Genomic DNA, 6,000 nt, shown 5'->3' with positions numbered 1-6,000 from the left:
CGGCTCGGGGGCGCGCGGCTCCGCGAACAAAAGGCGGACGCGGCGGGAGTGGCGGGGAGGGACGCTGGCGGCGAGCGAGGGAGGGATCTGCGAGGCAACAGCGACCCCCTCGAGGGTCAGGCGGGCCGGGGCTGCCGCGGCCCGGGCTCCCTCCCCGGTCTCTCCGCCGCCGCCCCTTTCCCTGCGGGCCTGGGCGATGCACCCGGGGGGGGCTCCCCTGCACCCCGGGTCCCGGCAGGGGCCCCGAGAGCCCCGGGAGAGGGGACTGCCACGTAGGGGCCGGGCAGACCTCAGCACGCTGGAGCGAGCATCCATATAGACACCCGGCGCCTTGCCCCTCGCCCCTCGCGGCTCTGCCGAGCCTGCGCAGACTCCGCCCCCCTAACTGGGCAAACGGGGACCCATCACCCCATTGTACAGATGGCTAAACTGAAGCCTCGGAAGGCCCGCGATCAGCCCAAAGTCACAGGCAGAGCCGAGATGGAACTCAAACACAACACCTCGAGGACGGGTTGGGTTCTCCTGCCTCCGCTTCCCCGCCAGGGCGTAGGCACCGTGGAGCCAGCCCTGGGTGCATGCCCGGCCCTGCACACCTCGACCCACGGTGACCCCAGCATACTCTCTCCTCCGCGACCCCGACCTCAGGCTCCGCCCCGTTAAGAAGCAAGTGACCCGTTATGAGGGTCAGAATAGTTGTGCTTTGGAGTAGGTTCTGGCCCCCGTGGTGCCTGGCACGGGCTGGAGACGGTGGCCCTGAGCCCCACACCTTCCCTCCAAGAGCAACTGCGGACAACCCCGGAGCCCTGGCTCTGCGGGAAGCCTTTCTTCCCTTCCAGGGCTGCCTCCGAGGCTGCTGACTTTTCCACCGTCTGTCACACCTCCCCACCCCCTTCCCCTACCCTGCTCCCCGCTGCTACTCCCCGTGGTGGAACCTCCGCTGGGCAGAGCCAAACTAAGTCTTTTGGCTGCCGTCCCACGCGCACTCACCCTTTGGGTGGCTGGCGGAGTGGGGGGACAGGGCTGTGTTTACGCTCCTGCAGCCTCTTGTTCCTCCCCCTGTTCTTCCTTCCCTCGCTTTTCTCCTCCAGAGGTGCCCCTCGGTCAGGAAGCTGCAGTGATCTTCCTTTTTTCCGTTTCCCTCTTTTCCTCCACCTGCCCATGTTCTCCTTCCTTCTCCTCCTCCTGCCCCAATCCTGCTTCTTCTCCTCCTGCTGCCCAGGATGCATAGCTGGCACCAGGTGCACTTCTTTGTTTCTGTCCCACCTCCCCACAGCAGTGAACACATTTCTTTTCTTTTTCTTTTTTAAAAAAATATCTTTTATTGATTTTTTACAGAGAGGAAGAGAGGGAGAGAGAGAAACATCAGTGAGAGAGAAACATGGATCAGCTGCCTCCTGCACACTCCCCACTGGGGATGTGCCCACTACCAAGGTATTATACATGCCCTTGACCAGAATCAAACCTGGGGCCTTTTAGTCGCTCTATCCACTGAGTCAAACCGGCTTCAGCAGTGCATCATTTCTGGGTTTTCCCTTCATGGCTTCAGCCTCGTCTGGATGTGTCCAGGCGTGTGACTGTCCCTCCACTAAGCCGGGTAAGAAACAGTCTGCTGGAACAGGTGACAGGTCCTTCCAGCTCTGATGCTCCTGCTCTGGTAAGGTGGATCTGGGAGAGATGCTCTGTGGCTCTCGGAAATTGTTTGCCCTCCCTGTGCTTCAGTTTCTGCCCCTGTGCAGAAGGTGGGGTGGAGATGCGGAATGGTGTGAATTGAGGCAGGGGACATGCGAGACCAGGCCAGCTCAGCCCCTCCTAACACACCATGGTCCCGAAAGCAGAGTGGCTGGGACCTGAGCCCGAGTCCTAGCTCTACCGCAATCCTGCCTGAGCTCTAACACGTCCACGGCTGAGGGTCCTTCTTGCGCTGAGGGTCTTTGGATTTTGGGGAGCCATGAATCCACATTACGGCCCCAGGAGAGCCTGAGGAGCAGCAAGCCTTGGTGGGGAGGGATTCTGCGGCTGAGTGGGGCCAAGGTAGGTGCTCTGGACTGGGCTTAGTTTAGACCAGGGAAACCACAGAAAGAGAGAGACTTGCTGGGAGTCCAGAATTGCCTGCATGCAGGCAGAGAGAGTGTCTGCAGCTTCTTGACCCACGAGCATTCACGTATGCCAGGCTCTGTGCTCAACACTTCATTAAAGGATCTAGTAAAGGTTAAAACTCGTGGCTAATTGTATTTTCCAAAACAGGCACAGCAGTACTAATACACAGCTCATCCCAATGACTCTTTCTACCATGTGGCACTGACACTCTTCTATTGAGTGTGGGGTCTATGCTCACTCCCCTTGAACCTGAGCAGACTTTGTGACTGCCCCAACCAATAGAGAATGGCAGAAGTGACACTATGACTTCCAAGACTAGCCATAAAAGACAATATGGTTCCACCCAACACAATCCAGGCACGCGCGCATGCTCCTGCTCTCTCTCTCTCTCTCATCCTTCTCCCTCTCCCTCTCCCTGCCTCGGCGTCCCCCACCCCCCCACCCCTGCATCCTCTCTCTGCTTCTCTCTCTCCTCACTCTTGGAACCCAATCATCACATCTTCATGGAGAGGCCACGTGAAGGTTCCAGCCAACAACTCCAGCTCTGGTCCCTGCTAACCACCAGATACGTGAGAGAGTGAACCTTCAGATAATTCAGCCCCCAGCATTGGAGCTGCTCCAACTAATGCCAAGTGGAGCAGAAATGAGCTGTCCCAAACTGCAAAACAAATACTGTTGTTTTAAGCCACTAAGTGTTGGGTAGTTTGTTACACAGCACTGGACACATGGAATGCTTGTCCAAGGTCATACAGCTGGGGCTGGAAATGATTTTAACCCAGGGCCATCAATTTCAGAGCTTGTTGTGCTGCCTTGTTGGGCAGTGTCCAGCTCAGGCACCCAGCATGTGCTATAAAAGCTCTACTCAGGAAGGCATGGAGCCGAAACCGGTTTGGCTCAGTGGAAAGAGCGTCGGTCTGCGGGCTGGGGGGTCCCAGGTTTGATTTCAGTCAAAGGCATGTGCATTGGTTGCAGGCACATCCCCGGTGGGGGGTGAGCAGGAGGCAGCTGGTCAATGATTCTCTCTCATCGATGTTTCTAGCTATCTATCCCTCTTCCTTCCTCTCTGTGAAAAATCAATAAAATATATTACAAAAAAAAAAAAGAAAAGAAGGCATGGAGCAATACATTATTTATATCTTTTAAGCAATAAGAATATATCAGAAGAAAATAATTCTAACAGATGGTTAAAAATGAGGATGCTGACTACCCAGTGGGAAAAGTTTGTTTTCTCTCCTCGAAGATGCTAAAATGACCAACATAATGGAAACTAAATAGAGATTAAGTCCTGGAAACCTTCTCAGAGGAGGTGATTGTGTGTGTTTTTCATTATATCCATCGTGAAAAAAAAAACTGGCCTAGGGACAATTAGAGGAATTAGTAGGGGAACCTGAAGGAGGAGCAAGCTTGACAGATGTTCAAGAAAATGAGAAGGTCAAAGTGACTGGAACTTGATGGGTGATGGAAGAAAGACAATCTATAGAAAGCTGGAGTGGACAGCAGGAGCAAGGCATGCTCTGGGCAGGGGTTTATTTTTATTGATTTCAGAGAGGGGGAGAGAGAGAGAGAAACATCAATGATGAGAGAGAATCACTGATTGCCTGGCTCCTTCACCCCCCCCACTAGGGAGCCAGCCCACAAACCGCAACCCGAGCATGGAACCGTCACCTCCTGACCCATAGGCTGAGGTTCAACCACTAAGTCATGCTGGCTGGGCGACAGGGGTTTATTTTTGATGCCGTGATGAGCCGTTGACGATTGTAAGCAGGGGCATGATCTAATCTAATTTGTATTTTAAATCGATCACACCAGCCGTTGGCAAGAACAGAGGCTAGAAGATGGGTCAAGGGCTACTGAACCAGCCTCTGAGAGAGAATGGTGGCATGGGTGAGGGCAGAGGCAGCGGAGAAGGAAAGGAGAGGGTAGTCTTGAGATGTTCTAGAGCTTCAAAGAGTCAGACACCCTTGGCTGGAAGTGAGCGATCAGAGAAAGGAAGTTAAGTTCAACTCCCAGTTCCCGGCTTTAGTTTCAGGATGAATGATGGCACTATTTAATGAGGCAGGACAGGCTTGGAGGTTGTCGGGGGTGAGAGAGACCAGTTGGAGGAGGAAAAAAACAGTGCTTTTAGGACACATCCCGTTTGAGATGTTTACAGAGACACCCAAGTAGAGAACACAAAGGCAATTGACATATGAGTGTGGAAGCCAGGGTGGCTGCTGGTCTGAGGTCATGATGAGTCATCAACATTTAAACGGTATTTAAATCCAGGGGACCACCTCGGGCTGTGTAGGGAGAAAAAAACTGGCCTAGAACTAGGAATTAAGAATCCTGTTTCTACAAATAATCCTAACATTTATATGGAACCACAAAAGACCCCGACTACCCACAGCAATCTTGAGAAAGAAGAACAAAGTTGAAGGTATCACACTACCTGACACCAAACTATGCTACAAACGTGGCCGGCTGGGTCGGCAGAGCTGAAACCATGCTGCACACACAACCTTATATCCGCTGTTTTACACTTCACCGGGCAGGAGCAGCATTTCCCGTGCCTTATAAACTCTTTGCAAACATCGATTTTAAAACAGAAATAATCCACGGAGTGGGTGTTCTGTGGGTCCTTTAACCCTTCCCCCTTTTACTGGACATTTCCAGTGTTTCCTGGCGATGGCTGCTGCCGTGCGGAAAGAGGTGGCGTGTGTCTGGTTACGAAGACAGCGACTACGTTACGAGGCAGAGCTATAAGGGACCCCATCAGGGAGGCATGGGAATCGGCGTTGCTGACAGCTCACATGCTGGGCTTTCCTGGACCCGAGGACAGAGAATGAACACCAAAGCGAGGACCTCTGGCTTCTCCAAGCGCCGCCGGCTCAGGTGCGGAGCACGGGAGGATGAAGGTGGGGAGAGGGCCCCGGGGAAGAGGGAGGGCCTGGTGTGTGACCACGGAACCGTTTACAGTTTAAACACGTATTGCAACAGCCATGTTTGAGGTGACAACAGGGCCCTTCGCCTGCCTGTTTCCCCCACAATAGAAGTCCTTTTGCCCCTTCCCCGAGGGGGCACGGCCCCAGCACATCTCACCATGGGCAGAGTCTCCAGGGACCCAGTGCCCTCCACAAAGCCCAGCAGGAGCGCGTCTCTCCGCCATGTGAGGACAGAGTGGGTGAGATAGTGGGCTCATGTGCCCAGCAGAGGGATGTTTTCCACAGAGCCAGCCCTGGGTGGAGGCCTCATGCTCTGGGACTGGCCCAGACCCCTTCCAACGTTGAGGTTCTGGGATTCAACAGCGCAGCATTCACCGAAGCCCCACTGTGAGCTGGGGCCAAAGGAGTAATCCCCCACTGATGGGAGTGCCTACTGTGTGCCCAACGCTGGGCTTCCTGTGCATGCTGTCACCTCATGTCAGGACAGGCCGGCGAGGAAAGGATCATCACCCGTCTAACAGAGGGGACCAGGAGGGGCAGTCCAGGCTGCAGGGGGAGAACCCCACAACATAACCCTTTCCCGTAGCATTTATGCCCCATGAGAAGAGGGCCTGGGTGGCAGGTGTTAGGCTCCAGGTGACACCTGGTAGCTGAGGTGAGAGGTTCCGTCTCAGTTCAGCGTCCCCACCCCTTGGGCTGGCGGGGGCAGGGCCGGAGGCCAGGGTGTGCCAGGTCTTGTTTGTGTGTGTGTGTGTGTTTGTGGGGTTTGAGTTTCTGATAGATGATAATCATTGCCAGGCCTCCCCAGCTGGAACTGGAGCAGGCACCGCGCCAGGGCCTGCCGCCCTCAGGACAAGTATAAGAGCCAAAGAGGACCTGGAGCCGGGCCAGGCGGAGGTGCCAGCCACCTGCGGGGACACCGGGGTGCAGAGCTAACGCGCGGCATTCGGCCCGCTGGTGGGCAGGGTCGGTTCTGGAAGCG

Source organism: Pipistrellus kuhlii, unplaced genomic scaffold (genome assembly GCF_014108245.1).
Source record: "Pipistrellus kuhlii isolate mPipKuh1 unplaced genomic scaffold, mPipKuh1.p scaffold_m20_p_6, whole genome shotgun sequence".
Taxonomy (NCBI): Eukaryota; Metazoa; Chordata; class Mammalia; order Chiroptera; family Vespertilionidae; genus Pipistrellus; species Pipistrellus kuhlii.
Note: the sequence above shows the minus strand (reverse complement) of the source record.